This window comes from Mchenga conophoros, linkage group LG15 (assembly GCF_057382185.1).
Source record: "Mchenga conophoros isolate Kocher_MC1m ecotype Shallow Benthic linkage group LG15, M_conophoros_male_GT1.1, whole genome shotgun sequence".
Classification (NCBI taxonomy): Eukaryota; Metazoa; Chordata; class Actinopteri; order Cichliformes; family Cichlidae; genus Mchenga; species Mchenga conophoros.
In genome coordinates, this window is record NC_140540.1 from 39,899,279 (window position 1) to 39,918,162 (window position 18,884).

Sequence of the window (18,884 nt, forward strand, 5' to 3'; positions counted from 1 at the left end):
ACTCAAATGACTCAAAAGGCTATATCAGCGAGCACTTGTGGTTGACGTTATTTATTTATTAATTTGAGGCCTGTCTGCTGACACATCTGAGTGGTCTAATTGCTGCGAATTGACACCGGTTACAGTCCATAATGGGAGCTTGGGAGTCTTTCCTAACCGCAGTTCATTCAGCCGCCCCTCGCTGCAACTTAACTGCCCTTAAAATGTCTGATTGCAACATGGGAGCTGTGGGGCGAGACAGGATTATCAGTCTTTGTTGTGTGACTGTGTCTATTATCCTGACCTCTATTCACAATGGGCCCTTAGGAGTGTCGCTTCCAGCCACACAGCAAACTACCCCATACCCGACAAACAACAAGTGAATCAGAGATCTCCCCCTGTCCCAATGCTCTAGACACTTACAGCTCCAACACTTGGCAAAGCGCACCACTGCAGGTAAGGCTATCAAATCCCTATTGATTTAATAAAGATAAATTGGAGGCACTTCCTTTCGGTGTTATTGCTGCAGAGCCGATTGATTGTTTGTGTTGACTGGCGATATTGTCACTGCAGTACTGTTAGTTACGCAAGTTCATTAGCTGTGAAAAGTTGCTTGCAGGGTCTTTTGTCTGGGATGTAGAAAGCTTTTGTGTGTGTTATAGTGGTTAAAAGTGGATTTGCACATGCATGTGATTTTGGTTAAGGAAAGGCCATTTTGGAAAAGCTAGCATGTATCTCCTGTTTTTATGTTGTTCCATGAGGATAGTCAAGACAATCAAACATTTAAAAGAATACATTTGAGAAATCCAATTTCCAGAGGTAAACTGTACAGCTTGTTCTTTTTTTAACAGATTACATTTAAAAAATGTTGTGATTAAAACAATCCTAATTTTGTGTTACATGAAACATTGTGTTACATTGCATTTTAATTCAAATGCATTATTTATCACCATTTAGTTTGGCATCAGAGGATGAGGTTTAATATTGATGAAAAGAAAAATAAAGTTGTAGAGCACCTTAGTTGGAGTCCCAAAGGAAATATATATCTTTAAAATTTTAGATCAGTAAATTAAACGTTCCACTGCTCACCAATCCAAGGTTTTGTAACTTTCTTTTTTTTTCACTTGGATTTAAAAATGTAGCTTCTGTATAAAACAAAACTCTCGAGCCTTTTCTCTTTGTGCCAGTGAGAAACGGTAAGAATGGATGTGAACAATGCCAGAGGAGACGTCTAAAGATCCTACCAGCAGAGGGTTTTAGATTGAATCCTGGCCCAGCGTAGCTCACAGACATAGCAAGCGTCTGAATCAATTCCATACATATCCATTAAAGCACAACTGATTAATTCATCATGTTTATTTTCACGGTGGATGACACGCAGCCTATTTATAAACTCGCTATAATCATAAAGGTATCAAGGCAACAAGAAATTGAGGGCTTCTGTGGCTTACTTTCAATATTAGATTTGACCTAAAACCTAAATACACGCATGATGAATGAAAGATGAAGAAGGACAATCGATTTTTCCCCCTTCTTTTATTTTAGTTTTCGCATATCTAGTTGAAATCTCCGTGCTGTCGTGGCAGGTTAAAAGGAGGAAAGGGCGTTGAAGTTAACATCATCATCCATTAAGCCTTTTTGAAAACCAAATATGGCAGAGCTTTCGTTTTCGCTGAACCTATTCTTTCAGTAAAACGGTGCAAGCATAATTCTTCTCCATCTGTCAGGAGAACTTTAAAGCACAGCAAGTGTGAATTCAATTTATTTCTCTGTGCTCTGCCCCTCGCTGCAAATTGCTTAATGGTTTGAACTTTATTTCTGAAAGCAGCAATACAAAGTTGGGCGAGATAACATCTAGTCAGGGCCATTAGAAGTGCTTTGATTGTTTTGCATTTGTGTTATTGTAGAGTATTGTACCGGGGCCGTCCTCTGAATGCACTCTGTTTTCTAATTATCAAAATCTTGGATTTTTGAAACCTGAATAAAAGCATCAATTCATAAAAATACACGAGGAAGGAAATTCAATAAACTAAAGAGGGGACAGATTTTATTTCATGTGATCAGTTGTTACAACAAAAGTGGGATTTTTTTTGGCACTCTTTGGTTACAGGAAATAATTCTTGAAACTTCCTTAGTGGACTGCTATCGCTGAAGTCATCTCAAACGTGTCCTACTGTCAAACGGAGCTGTTCCACTGACTGCAGACTCACTTATCCTCTCTCAGCCCACTACATGAGATGGGGATGATTGCAGTCTTGAAATCAATGAAACCACAAACCTTCCTGATAATATTCCCTCTTGGGGTGCAGTGGCAGATACATTCAGCGCACTATTTATCCCTCTGCCAGAGTCTTTACTGGAGGCATTTGTGGGCTCAATTTGACGTGAACTATACTCAATGAGCTGGTGACAAATCTGCATGTTTACCACAAAGCTGTTCAAGCGGTGTCATATGTTGCTCCAAAAAGAAAGTGAAGAAGTTTACAATGTGTGCAAACAGCAAACAGGTTTAGCGCGTTTTTAGGTCTTATTCTTAAAGTCGGAAAGACTTGAGGAAGATGATGCTTTTGTTCTTTGGCTTTGTGTGATCGAACCCCCTGGAGAAACATTCACACATCTCTAAATACAAGTTTGACAATAAAAAAGTCTCTCAAGCCCTCCGATCAGTCATCGCTTTCCACAGCATTATTCCCCAAACAATAAAAAGACAATATCAGATTAATATATAGCCCGTTCTTGGTTGGGATTTATCCTTGTGGGGCAGGCAACGTCTCCCTGTCTGAACTCACCAAGCAGTAAGAAGGATTTGGTTGACAGAGCACAGCGGGCTCAGAGATGCCTTCGCATTTGAGGTCACTGGTGGATAGCGAAGTTATCTAAAGCCCCAGTTTGTGTCGATTTCCCCCACCGTCCCAGCGCGAGTGTCAGAGATTAGTGGTGCATCCATCCTCTGTGACCTCTAGGAGCTGAAGAGATACTTTGTCGCCATTTTGTTGCTGTCAAATGATGTAAGGTGAATACAGTGATTTCATTGGCAACCTATGCTGGCCCCGTTTTTGTAGCATGGCATCTAATTTAGTAATGACTTCATGAACTTCTTCACAAATAAAATTTTTATCATTAGAGAAAAAATTACCAATAATCATCCCACAGATGTAATATTATCTACAGCTACTCTTAGTACCATTGATATTAAGTTAGACTCTTTTTCTCCAATTGATCTTTCTGAGTTAACTTCAATAATTACTTCCTCCAAACCATCAACGTGTCTTTTAGACCCCATTCCTACAAAACTGCTCAAAGAAGTCCTGCCATTAATTAATTCTTCGATCTTAAATATGATCAACCTATCTCTAATAATCGGCTATGTACCACAGGCCTTCAAGCTGGCTGTAGTTAAACCTTTACTCAAAAAGCCATCTCTAGACCCAGCAGTCTTAGCTAATTATAGGCCAATCTCCAACCTTCCTTTCATATCAAAAATCCTTGAAAGAGTAGTTGTCAAACAGCTAACAGATCATCTGCAGAGGAATGGTTTATTTGAAGAGTTTCAGTCAGGTTTTAGAGCTCAGCACAGCACAGAAACAGCTTTAGTGAAGGTTACAAATGATCTTCTTATGGCCTCTGACAGTGGACTCATCTCTGTGCTTGTCCTGCTAGACCTCAGTGCAGCGTTCGATACTGTTGATCATAATATCCTATTAGAGCGATTAGAACATGCTGTAGGTATTACAGGTACTGCGCTGCAGTGGTTTGTATCATATCTATCTAATAGACTCCAATTCGTGCATGTAAATGGAGAGTCCTCTTCACACACTGAGGTTAATTATGGAGTTCCACAGGGTTCAGTGCTAGGACCAATTCTGTTTACATTATACATGCTTCCCTTAGGCAGTATCATTAGAAGACATAGCATACATTTTCACTGCTATGCAGATGACACCCAGCTCTATCTGTCCATGAAGCCAGATAACACACACCAATTAGTTAAACTGCAGGAATGTCTTAAAGACATAAAGACCTGGATGGCCGCTAACTTTCTGCTTCTTAATTCAGATAAAACTGAGGTTATTGTACTCGGCCCTGAAAATCTTAGAAATATGGTATCTAATCAGATTCTTACTCTGGATGGCATTACCTTGGCCTCCAGTAACGCGGTGAGGAACCTTGGAGTCATTTTTGACCAGGACATGTCCTTCAACGCACATATTAAACAAATATGTAAGACTGCTTTCTTCCATTTGCGCAACATCTCTAAAATTAGAAATATCCTGTCTCAGAGTGACGCTGAAAAACTAGTTCATGCATTTATTACTTCCAGGCTGGACTACTGTAATTCATTATTATCAGGATGTCCAAAAAACTCACTGAAAAGCCTTCAGCTAATCCAAAATGCTGCAGCAAGAGTCCTGACAGGGACTAGAAAGAGAGAGCATATTTCTCCTGTTTTGGCTTCCCTTCATTGGCTTCCTGTTAAATCCAGAATTGAATTCAAAATCCTGCTCCTCACATACAAGGTCTTAAATAATCAGGCCCCATCTTATCTTAATGACCTTGTAGTACCATATCACCCTATTAGAGCGCTCCGCTCTCGCTCTGCAGGCCTACTTGTTGTTCCTAGAGTATTTAAAAGTAGAATGGGAGGGAGAGCCTTCAGTTTTCAGGCCCCTCTTCTGTGGAACCAGCTTCCAGTTTGGATTCGGGAGACAGACACTATCTCTACTTTTAAGATTAGGCTTAAAACTTTCCTTTTTTCTAAAGCATATAGTTAGGGCTGGACCAGGTGACCCTGAATCCTCCCTTTGTTATGCTGCAATAGATGTAGGCTGCCGGGGGATTCCCATGATGCATTGAGTTTTTCCTTTCCAGTCACCTTTCTCACTCACTATGTATTAATAGACCTCTCTGCATTGAATCATATCTGTTATTAACCTCTGTCTCTCTTCCACAGCATGTCTTTATCCTGTCTTCCTTCTCTCACCCCAACCGGTCGCAGCAGATGGCCGCCCCTCCCTGAGCCTGGTTCTGCCGGAGGTTTCTTCCTGTTAAAAGGGAGTTTTTCCTTCCCACTGTCGCCAAAGTGCTTGCTCATAGGGGGTCATATGATTGTTGGGTTTTTCTCTGTATCTATGAAGCGCCTTGAGGCGACTTTTGTTGTGATTTGGCGCTATATAAATAAAATTGAATTGAATTGAATTGAATTAATTTCAGTCAGTGCGCCTTCCTCCCATCCTTTGCTTCATAAATTGCAGACATGGAGTCAAATTATGTGGGGATGCTTAGTCTCATTCTCCAGGAGACCACAGAGTAATGTGGGAACATTATTCTGACACCAGTCATTTTGGGTATTTGTGTTTATTTTTAGTTTGATTTCATGTCAAAAGAATTCTCAAAAATCTGACTTTATCTCATGTCTTTAATGTCACCTACTTATCAGAAACACTTTACCCTAAAACACACTTAATGCCAGTTCTAATTGCATAGCATGCAGAAATCAATCATATAGATCTTTCAGTTTTTAGTACATTGACTATTTAATGACACTCCATAGTCTGACGACTAATTGACAGACCTTCACTCGTGGTTACCCAACCGTTAACGGATCACCTCATATTTCAGTATATTTCTCATTTCAGCTGACAAGACAGTGATAGAAATAGACAAAACTTGTACAAGTAGTGTCAAAATGTCAACCCGACCATCTATGATCAACAAAATGTCTGTATTGAATCTCTCTACGGCCTCAGTATTCCCCGGCCAAAACAACAGAACTCAATGCAACCAGAAAACTGGCATAAAAACCTCAGCCAGTTATCTGACATTCCCATTTCTAAGGCTGTCAGTCCTTTGCCTGGTTCTGGCATTGTGCTGTGTATAAATCCTTCCCCTAAGGAAGAGGAGTTACTCAAAACACAGAGCTACACCAAAAAGCATACTTTACAATATCTTAAGAAACGATCTGCTGAGTGTTGAGGTGCGTGCATTATCTGAGAAAAGCAAGCAATCCATTCAGAATATCAGCAGTGAAAGTAAAACCTACACTTTCTGAGATCACCGCGATAAAATATGTACAACAGTTCACATAATGTCTAATTACCATTCCTCCAGATGTCCCCATTGTAGTGATTTAGTCTAGTATGAGAGAATCAATGTAAAAAGTACATCTTAAATTTATAGACGGCTCTCTGATTCTGCACCTTCTTGTTTTATCATGTCAAAAAACATGCATTATTAATCCCATGTGTTGCCTCGAGTAATAAACCTATCTGAGGAAGAGCATGCGCAGCTCACTGAATGACGAGTCCTTAAGAAGGAAGGAAGAAACAGGAAATCCCCCCACCCCCACCCTCAGTATGTTTCGAGGTTTCCACATTTGAAACAGCAGTGCACTTCTTTATGCATTTAATCTCCTCTATAGATAGACCTGAATAATGCAAGGAGTTCTGTGCCAAAATGTCTGTATTTGCATCGGCAGGGGAGAACATATCTTGGGTCCACTCGTGCAGTTACCATAGCTGCAACTCCTGCTTAGGGATGGGTACCGGTGTCCGGTGCCATGATGGCACCGGTTCTGACATAAACGGTAGTAACCAGACCGAAAAGCAGCGCACATTTCGGTGCTTTATTTCGGTGCTTTTTTTTCCTGAGCTGTGATACACTTCTAGCCAATCATTTTATGTTTCCCAGGATAGTAGGCGGGGCCAGGTACGTAAGTTCAGTTAGAGCAGAGCTACAGATTAAAAATGTCCAAGGCGAAGCGGTCAAAAGTCTGGCTGTACTTCACAGCAAAAGATGCAAACTCAGCAGCAACAAGGGCTTTAAGCTGATACTGTGATACTGTCAAAGGAGGTAACACCTCGAATCTGATGAAACACCTGGCGACGCATAGCGTTTTGTTAAAAGCCGAGAAATGCGCCGTATTTGATAGCTTGCTGCGAGACCTCACACTGTGCACGTTGGGTGGGTTGCCAGTTATCGGACCCGGAGCAACATCCCCCAAAAACCCGAAGAGGAGAGTCCTGGCCCCTAGCCCTGCCAGTGTAGCAGAAATGATGAGGATGATGATGCAGCAGAAGCCGTTCTTCTCTGCGTGAGTCGCTTAATGTTGTTCGAGTGTAAATTACGTTGAGTAGGCTAACCACGTTATTACATTAATGCATGTAAGGTGAACTAGCAAACACCATCATAGCTACATGCGGCTGACCTCTTGTTTGATGGCAGATGCTCCCTTCACCCTGGACAAAAAGGCTAAAATGACCAAAGAAAAAGTGGGAAACAGTTAAACATGAGAGGTTTTTGGACAAAGTTTGTGTTTTTTTCCATTGTTTAAGCACTGCTTCCAGCCAAGAGTGATACCATATATGCCCCATAGCTGCAGAAAAGGCTAACATTGTTATCTTTTTACAAAAAAACAAAACAAAACAGCTGAACATGAGAGGTTTTTGGACAAAGTTTGTGTTCTCCATTCTTTAAGCACCGGTTTGAGCACCGTTTAAGCACCGGCACCGTTTCAAAAGTACCGATTTGGCACCGGTATCGGATAAAACCTAAACGATACCCATCCCTACTCCTGCTTTGTAAACGAGCGCCAACTTTCGCATCAAAAAAGGAAAAAAGAAAAGGAAGAAACCGCATTTTCTACAAGTAATTGTCAACTTAGCACATTGTATTGTGTTAATGTAGGAGTGAAATTGGCTGTGGTTACATGCATATCTGCCTTTATGCACACAATTTTTTCTTTGTGGTACACAAAATGTGGTCCTAAATGCTGGAGTATGTAAGGTAGCAAGGGTGTTTTAATTCACCTGGCTAATAGTGTGAGACAAGGCCCTTTAGGTCATCAATTACTATAAAGTAATGATTTCTAAAACTGCAGTTACACTTGGACAGTTCATGAATTATTCAGGAAGTACTAGAAGGATTAGAGGGACATTGTCCTCTCATGCCGATATCTTCAGTGGTTTACTTAGAAGTTTTTCCTTTTCTCACGTTGAATTTCATTGACGAGCATTCAAGCACACAAAAAATCCAAATAAACTATCTGCAGCAGCCATAAACATCTATCACATGGAGTTCATTAGGACTTTAGAAGAAGGAATAATTAGGTAAAGGCACAAGGAGAGGTTGTCTGTTTGTTTTGCCTGTAAGTAAGTTTATTTGGCTGAATCGTTCAGTTTCCCCAACAGTGTCATATCAGTGCAAACGACTGTAAATCATGCCAGCAATAAGCATGCGTATCACTATGTCTTGATTGCAAACGGAGGAATGAAAATAGACACATCTCTTTTGCCTGATTTTTTACAGAATTTAACTTGACATTACTTAAGCTAAAACACTGTGCCGCTCCTACTGTGCTGCTGTGCCTTGTTAGGCTGAATTGCTGCTGGGGGATGTCAGGGAAAGAAAAGGCCCAAGTTCATGCTTTACCTGCAGTAGATATTCACAGTAGAATATATATATAAAAAAGAGTTGCTTTTCATTATATCTACTCTTTGCCCGGCAAAAAGCTTGGTGGGTGATGGGTCGTGTTTATTGTGGTGGTGTCAGCAGGTCCATAGAGGCAGACTGGACTGGTGTAATAACCATATAATTCAAGTTGTCAGCCCCTTTTCACCTGGCAACACAGAGAAGGAGCTGTCCATCATGTGCTCCGGCTTGCCTTTTAAATGGCCCTTTTCAAGTGATACTGGCCACTCGGGCGCTTGCATTCCAGATTCGTGCATGACGCTTTCATTACGATTTTAAGAGCACTCTGAGAGCTGTTTAAGTAGTGTTTAAAAGGAAACTATTTGCTTTACTCCTAACTGAGTGGAACAGGCGCTCCGGACCGGAGTCATACTACCAGTGATATGGCCTCGCTTCAATCAGGCCTATAACAATATGCCTGGCAGTCAAAAGTTAATGATAAGTATTGGAAGGAATAGCATTATCTGCTTAGTGTTCATCTCCACGAGCAGAAACTAAATGTGCTACCTGGGCCCAAGGCAGAATCTGTGTTCATACCTAGATAGGACCCCAGCTGTGTGTTTCACTGAGATAGCGCACCACAAAAGTAGCCATGACCAAAATGCTGATAAATGAATCGGTGACATTTGATGTGTTAGTTTAATCCCCCCCACCCCACCCCACTTTTAAGGCTCGATTTATGTATCAATTCATTTTGTGGCTTTGCTCCTCCTTAGCTACGAGGAGTTTGGATTTGTGGCTGCAGGAAGACTTGTGGAAGATTGATGTGTTATTCTTATCAAGCATGTCTTGATTAAAGTGTTTATAACTTTTCTGCCCTTAAGGGACAGGATGTGACATTTAAGGGTTTTTTTACCTTTTATGTTCATGAAGAATTTCATTTTAAATCTTTTAGTTCTGCAATTTTTGACCCATAATCCCATTTTTTGGTTCTTTTGATTGGGACTTCAACTTTTTGCAACTGAAAGCAAAGACTTAGTATCTTAAACCACAAAAATATAACAGTCAGCCCGTTTATATGGAGTTCCAGTATCAAATTCTGTGGAGTATCCCAATTTACAATTGTAATAATATGTGAAAAATCTCATTGTTCACAAGCTTTATACTAACCAAGGCACGCTATCGTTTGTGACCACAAAGCAATTTTACGTTAAAAGCCAAAATATATCTATATGAATGCATTTTAAAAACGTAAAACTATATTACAACCCAAATCCCTCATTAATGAGTAGATCAGCCAAAACAAGAGACTGGATATGAAAAAAACCAATGAACAAGCTTTATGAAAGAGCCAAGATATCACAGGGTATCACATGTTCTATGGGCTTATTTGAGCTGCCTGAGATTACAATGCAAGAACAGCGAGCTTTCTTCCTTGAATCGACTTCAGAGCACACTGTTTTCAGATGCCGCTCCAAGTTCTACTACATGCCATGATTAATTCAGCCATAATGTATGTTAATATATGTTAATCTGTGTCACTGATATGCTAATGAATACCTTACTCCCACAATCCAACTTGTCTGTGGCAGCAGCGCACGCTACTTGAAGGAGGTACAATGTTAAAATTCTACAGAAAGATCGTCTGTACAAATTGTGCTCATATAGAAGCCCTGTGGTGGGCTGTGAGTCGACTGTGGCGACGCCGAGCATTGCCGGAAGTACTGTCCACCGTTCTCACAGAACTGTAACATAGAAAGAGATCAGTCAAGTTCATGATCACACAATTACAACGTGAAACCATATTTCTATTTGTGAAAACATGTTGTACTGAAAATGGCTTCGTGTCATTTTTACATCTGTTTACAGACACTGAGATTTGTGAGAGTCCACAGTTTGAAAGGAAAAACTCCCATACATCAACAACACACACACACACACACACACACACACACACACACACACACACACACACACACACACACACACACACACACACATCAAATAAAAAGGGCTCTAGGAAGGAAAACTGGGTAAATATGTAATTTGGAATCACGGTTCCACTTTCCTGATATTTTTCAAAGGCATATGAACCTCGAGCAATATCATCTCTTTATTAACAGTAGATGGCACCATGTCATCGTGATATAAAGAGTAAGCTTTAATTCATCTTTTATTTCCAAACCATCTCTATCACAAATGGGAGGAGGAGCGGGGATGGGGGTGGGGTACCAGATCTGCCAAAATCCACTGAATGGGAAGATTTTCTTGATTTATTTATTTAGAACTGTAACATTATTGAACGTCTTGTAGTAATAATAATAATAATAATGCAGTTTATCATATTTGAAAGAAGATGCTCCGATGTGTCTCGTTCAGCTTGGAGCATGCATTGGAACTGAACGCTCATTGTTTGTGATGCAACAATTGTGGGTGTGAAGATGTTCACTAGAAGAGCTGCTGGAGTGTTTGTGACTACACCAAAGTACAATCAGCGCAAAAATGTGTTGCAGCAGAGACTAGACGAAATGTCAGAGCGAGAGTGAGGGTTCACGTTTGCTGGAGATAACTCTCTTTGAACCTTAACCTGAAGGCTTCTTGACTGCTATTACCTGTTGCACTTTAAGAGGCCCGAATGCACTTGATGGTATCTGGTCGACATTCTTCGTCTGTAGAAAAGTTTGAAGAGGGCAAAGCTAGAACATCACACGCTTCTTCAGTGGTTTTAGTATTTGCTGTCCGTGGTCAAGTCTCCCTGTCTGGGCGAGGACACCTGCATCCTTGTAAAAATGACTGTGGAATTAATCATTTTCAAGCCAACACTTTGGTGAATATTTTATGATTCTATTTCGCTCTATTTGTCTTGGTTTTTTGTGACAATCAGGCCACTGGAAAACAGTTATCAATTATTCACATTTGCTCAACAGGCTCATCAACATTTACCAGAACGGTGGGCTGACGAGACACCTAGTAATACAGGAAAAAACGCTGTTAAACATTTTTGTTTTCTTAATTAAGTTTTTGAAGATAATGTGAAAACATAAGAATTAAGGAGTACAAGATACGAGATGTTTAATAATGTTGTCGTATCAGGAGCACGATGAGAGCGGAAGAAACTGCAGACAAAGAGCGGCGTGTTCAGGTTTACAAAAACAATGCATTTTCTGTGAAATAAATCATGTTTCTTTCAAACTTTCTTTACTCTGAATATTTCTGATTGGAAAGACATCAAGCTTTAGGGTTATTGGACTTCCTCTGATTCATTTCATCTGCTTTTTTTTTAAGGGCGCACTATTAATGATCGCGGAACTCGTAAACACACTCTGGCCATTTGCTTCGTCAGTGTTGTAAAAGATAATGACATGTTGAAAATAAATGAGCCACTCATAATCATAGCTAATCTGCCATCGCAGTCCTTCTCGTGAAAGACATTAATCAAGTTTGAATCCAGTGGGATATTTTATTTCCAATGCCTCAGGATAGCAAAGTGAGTGTAGACACTTAAGCCAGCTTTGAGTTGCACCTACTATAATACAATGGCCGCTAATTGCTAATTATGAAATTCTCTGATGGGCAGAGACACAGTGGGTTCATCCCATTATTGTTTATTTCTCATTATGCTGAGCTTTGTGCTAATGATTCCATTTTATTCACTGCACATGCACTGAAGAGTTTATCCACTGTCATGTGCAATATACTGTATATACTGTGCTGGATATAGTCACTGAACATAGGTCAAGACTACACGAAAACAAACCTTTTAAAGGACTGTTTTCAGCTGTGCCATTTCGTAGTCGTAATTGAATTTAAATGATTGTTTGCTCAGCGGGCCATAAAGTCCCTCAACAAAATGTCTCTAGAATGGAGCCATAACATCAAGTGAAGTCTTTTAAACAGTCATGGAAACATAACAACAAATCTCTGAGCAGCTCAACTGTAAAAACTAATTGTTATTGTCGGTGGAAAACACTTTCACGAAGCAATTCAACTTTGTATCAAGACGAGATCTAAGCAAATCTATGGAATGTAATTTTACAGCTTAGTTGTGTTCCTGCAATTCCCAAATGGTCACCCTCAGGATAAACTAAAGATTGTACCGCAGCAGGGCCCCTAATGACTCTAATAGTATTGGTGTTGTGAAAATACTGCTCAACAACCAGCACTGATCATACTATCAAAGCTTTTGCAAAGGCAGTGCAGAAAGTTACAGTTTTGAATGCTTGAATTTCACTTTAGGTCTTCACGCTGTTTCCAAAAAGGCTTGGAGGCAGCACATCTTCAACATCGCATCAAACCATCTGTTTGCTGCTCTTTACACATCAAAGGTTCACACAAAAAGTCCACTTACAGGTAGATGTAGTCAAGTCACCAGCATCGGTGTCGCCCAGTGTTAAAGCGAGGTCATTTATACCTCGTAAGTGCAAACTTTGAACCTGCCTCAAATTTACTTTGTCACAACACTGAGCAGTTACATAAGGAAATTTGCAGTTCTGATGCTCTGGAGCAAGAGTTGGAGCTCATTTATTAAAGTAGGACACCCCTGTGCAGCCTGCCACTGTGCTCTGCAGTGCTATTGTACAGTACAAGAAGAATAACATGGCAAGAATATCAAAATGTTTAAGGAGGAGTTTTTCTCTGTGACTGACAGTAATTTCTTTTTAGTTGTAAGCCGCTGATGTTTGTGTATTCCCTCTACTTCGTTTATGGTTCATCCTCATAGTTTTTAGGGGAACTTCTTTAGGGCGGTCTCAGTATTCACCTCGACTGTCCTCCTCCAGACAACATACATAGGTCATTTGTAAAAGCGAGAGTGCAAGTGCAAGCGAGACTTGTACTCTCTGTGCTCTCCGCTCCCGTGTCAGCACCCCCCGGTGCTCGCTGCTCTTCGTGCCTTCCACGCTCCTCCTGCGGGAAACAATAGACGCAGCCGTCAGGACACAAATAACCGCGGGCATACACTTACACACATTAACTCAATTCAATGGGACGACTAACGTGGAGTCTCAAGGAATGATCCCGCGTCGGTGGGAGCTCCAAGACTCTCCTAAGTAGCTCCCCCGACGAGCCCTGATCAGCGGCAGGTGTGTGGCTTCGGGTGTGGCCAGTCCCCTTGCAGGGCCACACCCTCCAGGCCTGACGCCGCCTATAAACAAGTGCTCAGCCACCCACACACACATATACACAAGCACAGGGAAGGGGGAGCAACACCAAAATACACAGCAATAATAATAATAATAATATAATACATGACTGCTCAGGGATCCTGGGTCGCCCAGTCCCAGGACCCTGACAGATTGTCCAGTTTCCAAACATGTACTGGCCACATAGGGTTCTTTTATCATCCCACGGGATTGTTATCAATTTAGTTATACTTGAACTTTTTATTGCATTCAAATGGCTAGAGAGTGAAACTAATTTAAATGCAGACGAGTTCATGTTTTTCCTTTCACCCCTGGCTATCGAGTGGGTGTCAGTTTATGCATGCTTGTTAAGATATGTGTGTAATGAAGTTAAAAAATCAAACCAGAATCCCGAACATGTTACACTTTCAGTGGGTCTGTCTGTGTTGTGCATTTTGGTCAGTTTGCTAGCAGGGTTTATTTGTCCCCTTGGAGCAAATCAATAAAAAAATATATCCGTTTTTTCCCCACGATGTAACATATCTGTCCTGATAGGAGTCGTTTCCTAGTATCAAAATAATGTGATCACATGATATGACCTGCGGTTATCATATATTAACTCAAACATCTATGTTTTTTTGCTTTTTTTGAAGGATGGTTTTCTGAGTTACCAGTATAGTTTTTTTTATCGCTAAAGGGTCATCGTAGCATCTGATGGTTCTTTTTTACAGCATCTGTGTTTGACTGAATAAATTCAACTTTTTAGACCTATTATTTCATTATTACACATTTTTCTGCACAGAAATAGTATTTTTTACAAATTGTGATAATAGCCCTGCCTCTGTGGGGTTAGGAAGGTAGAAGATTTTTACTCTCCCATAAATTATTTTTAAACTATTTTATTATTATAAATAAAATAATTTCTCTTTGAATTCAGATTTTTTTTAACCTGACTGCAAATTCCTGAGGATAACATTATTTCTTACAGCATTTACAACATATACTACTGAGCTATAGTATTATCTGCAACTACATTATGGATGATATTATTCATTTTCATGTAACTGCTTCAGGGTCAAGAAAAAGAGAGAAAATACTTCAACTACTGTTTGATTTTTCACGTTTTCATCATTACAGAATTTCGAGAAGAGTCATTTTTGCATCAAGTTTGCAACGGCAAACTTGATTGAACCTCTGCCACCAGCTCAACTATTATGCTCCAAAACACCTCTGTTCCCCTACACTTCTTCATTTCTGACATTCCAATTATCTTTACATCAATCATTAAAATCTATTAACATTTCATGTGTTTTTTTATGGATTATCTTAGGCTGCAGTTCCAGTCTTCGTGCCGAAAGATTTTTCTGGCAGAATAAAAATTTTACAGCTCAGTATAATTGAGTCTGTGTGTCACTATATCATGCAACATCCAAATGGACTCGTATACACTTCCTCTTAATAGTGGTTATAGCCATATGGAGTGTTTTATGATACATAGCTTTAATTAAAATACAAGGTGTTTTTTTTTCTCTTCAGCCAAGTTGGACAAAGTTAGAAATGATTTGAAGCGTGGATTTCCTTGTGATACTTGTAGTATCACAGAGTGTATTTGCCTTTCACACTTGGCTCATAAGTCACACAAGTATTCCTACAGATTACTCATTACTGATCTGATGCAGTATCAAAGTGATTGCCTGTTCAGTGACAACTAAGCTCAGTAAATATATTTAGTCATGACAATAAGAGCCAGAAAAGTCCCTTTGTTGATGACTATTTGCTTTTGAGCACCATTCACTATTCCTCAGTATTATTCAGTACTTGCTGATTATTTGGTTTCATTTAATTTCTATTCGCTCTGTGTTTTTAATTCACACTGATGCAAATCCATTCCAAGATTGTTTTATCCTTATTTTTACTAAAACTGTCACAATTTGAATTCCTTTTCAGAGAGACCCCATGGTAAGATTCATTACAGCCAGGAGGGAGATCAGTGCTAAATAACTAGCTCATGGTGGCTTTTAAAGGCCTCCAACTTCCGCAACGGCAGGAACCTGAAACTCTATAGCATATCCATTAAGTGCATAAGTTAGCAAAATGAACTTGATAGGACTGTATTTGTCAGCAGAGGGTCAGGATTAGACTTGGGTCTAATTTATTGTGGAGAATATAAGATGTTATTTCAAAAGATGGGTGTTTAAAAAAAGCTCAGTTTTATATCTTTGTGGGTTTAACAAGAATTTCACAAAACTTTAAAAATGTGAAAAACAATATTATCTTAAATGTTGCTTGTAGCAAATCAATAATCAATTTTATAGTTTATATATTAATGTTCTTTAACAACATTTATTTTACATGCTTTCACAACGGGGCGATCGTAGGTCAAGAGTTGCAAGTTTGCCTTGTAATCGGAAGGTTGCCAGTTCGAGCCCCGGCTCGGACAGTCTCAGTCGTTGTGTCCTTGGGCAAGACACTTCACCCGTTACCTACTGGTGGTGGTGGCGCCAGTGTCCGGCTGCCTCGCCTCTGCCAATGTAGCTGCCATCACCAGTGTGTGAATGGGTGGATGTGTAAAGCACTATACAAATACTTTATACTCCATCACTGCACGATGAAGAAAAGTGAAGTTCAGGCTAGCTGGAGAATATAATAAATCTACATTTATGTCTTAGGAACAGATTAAGGATATATTTTTAATGCTGATGTAACAAACCTGCAAGAATGAAAAGAAAGGCTTACCAGATGGTAGTGAGTGCCTGCTGTGATGTATAGTCGGAACATGGGGGTACAAACAAAAAGAAAGAAAGCTGAGCGCAAAGCTGAAGATGCGAAGATTTTCAGTTGGAGTGACCGGGATGGATAAGGTTAGTTTTCAGAGGGACAGCTCAGGTTGAGCAACGTGGAGTGTAGTTTGGAGGAGGAATAGTGAGGATGTTGAATATGGAGCTAGCAGGCAGGATGAAAAGAGGAAGACCACAGAAAAGATTCATGGATGAGTTTGGTGTTACAGAAGAGGATGGTAGGGATAGGTGAGATGGAGACAGATGATCTGCTATGCCCATCCCTAAACGGACCTGCTGAAAGAAGACGAATGTAAGCAATCGAAATATTCCTTTTTCAATTGATTGCTTGCCATCGCCACCTCGCCTTCCAGTTTATATCTCACTGGCGTCTGCTACTCAGATAATGTATAAGGATGAAGAAGAACAGAACAGAAAACTGCTGGTTTTACTGAAACAAATACATTTAAACAATTCAGAAAGTACATTTAATGAAAAAGAAGAAAAAATGAGATTGAAAGAAAAATAATGCACTGTTTTTGTTCTCGTGTAATGGGGAAAAAAAATCTCAGTGCCAGTCAAAGAGATTGATTTCCATGTTCACAGGGGGGTCAACTTTCATATCAACGATGCTGTGATGTGATTTTGATTATGACTGCTTCAGTGCCACCCTGCTGAGATGATGTTTTTGGTTGCTGTCTCAGATATTTAAAATTGCTTAAGCAACAAAGTGAACTGACAGACAAGCAGACTTCTCAGAGAGCAGACAAAGTAGGAAAACCGATTCCTTCATTACTTACCTTCAAATTGCAGTTTGGGTAGTCAGAGTTTACAAAAGTTCTCATGTCGCTGTAGAGCAATTGTCGTGTTTACAGGAATAATGAAAGGACAGTGGTGTTCTCAGTTTTTCCCTTTGTATTGCAGCGGAGACTTCTCTCAACGCCGCTGTGAAGACATCCAATTAAAATCAGAAAATATGGACTCTGAGCTGGAGGTTACTGCTCCCAGTGGTGTTCCACCAACAATATTTTCATGGATAAATGTCTGTCGATGGAAATAAATATACTTCACCGTGCGTGTAAGACCCCAAATAATGGCAGGCCTGATTGCGACTGAGTATTTCCCACTGTTATGGGCTTGTGTATAGTTTGGCATGTTCACAGTTAAATAAAAAACAAAAAACTTGAAAACTGAAGCATAATTTCCTCAACTTCCATCTTAAAACCCACCATGAGTGATGTGGAAATGTTTGGGAAATAATTTCATAAAGTCATAAAGAGATTGATTGTTCTGCACAGTGATGTAAATCAGTGCAACCGTTACAAAAATCACATATTTATTGATTACAGTTGAACAGAATAGGTGCTCCAATAGTAAACTTACCAACATTTGGTCTGCCCTGTCTGAATTAGTTCAGCTTTGCCTCCGTGCCTGTAATTACTGCCCTATCGGAATGAGCTTAGCAAGCTAGTGTGAAGAAGTCCAGGTGAGGCCCAGCGTGGGTCCTTTCAGCCCTGCATATTCCAGCCCTGCCATTTAAAAAAAATGTTTTACCGCCTTGCAGCTCTGGTAAATGTCATGCCATTCTCCCCTGTGTGGGAGGAATTGCAGTCATGGCGGTGGTCAAAGAACCCCAGTCCTCACAACCAACAGGAGGCCGGGCATTTTGAGAAATAGATGAACAAACAATACATCCTGGGTTTTTTTCTTTTACTTATTTGAAATGGAAGCGGGAGGAGAGAGAGGGTGTGTGAAAGTGATATTACAGTAATGTGGATCAAAGGTATAAATTTGCTACATTTGTATTCACAGTAGAGGCAGTAACAAAAGTTTGTATGTGTGAACTCTGCATAATGTTCATGTTTAAGGTCAGTGTGTGTGTGTGTGTGTGTGTGTGTGTGTGTGTGTGTAGGTGGGTCCATATTATAAATCTTGTGAGTGGTTTTGTTTTTTCTTTCTCTGAGGTAGAACAACAATTTGTTTTGATTAAATATACGATTTCCTTATTAACGGGTATATTTGTAAAAGCAGAGATTTAAAAACAAAGAAAATCTGTTGTAATCCGAATATTTAATACGAGCATTTTGCAACATTGTTGTTCTTCCCTGTGATGCAAATTCACACCAGAGGGTATTAATTTCTCTCAAAATGGGTTGTCACAAAACGAGACTAACCTGACTGTGAGACATCTCTCGATTTAAAACACCTATATTTGTGAAGATGCAAAGTGTTTTCTGCTAATCCTGTTGGGAAAGCTACAGACACAATTAGTTTCAGGAGAAGATAATCATCATCTTAAAAAGCCTTTTCCTTATCCATGGAAAATATTAATACTAGAGCTTAATATAAACGCTATATTTGTCAGTCATCTACTCACACTCTCCTTTCTGTCTCTTGGAAGTGGTCAGAATCATTTTCTGGGGAGTTATTTTCCGATCTTTGTTGTTAAGCTCCTCATCATCTGTGATTCTTGGCAACTTGGCAGATTTCTGGGCTCCGGTATAATTTTTCTTTCTTTTTTTGTCTTAGTAAAGATGTTAGAGGATAATTTTAACTTGGGTTTACTCATCAGGAATTTTTGCAGCATTTTTTCGAGGCGCTG

At 39.9% G+C, this 18,884-nt stretch overlaps 1 long non-coding RNA gene across 1 annotated transcript in view; it reads left to right on the plus strand.

The window, feature by feature from the left end:
- The first annotated feature begins 361 nt into the window (after window positions 1-361).
- Window positions 362-18,884, plus strand: part of LOC146558905 (uncharacterized) — a 64,130-nt gene continuing 45,607 nt past the window's right edge. The window contains exon 1 of the long non-coding RNA XR_014888598.1: window positions 362-435. This is a non-coding gene — a long non-coding RNA (uncharacterized LOC146558905). The remainder of the gene's footprint in view (window positions 436-18,884) is intronic.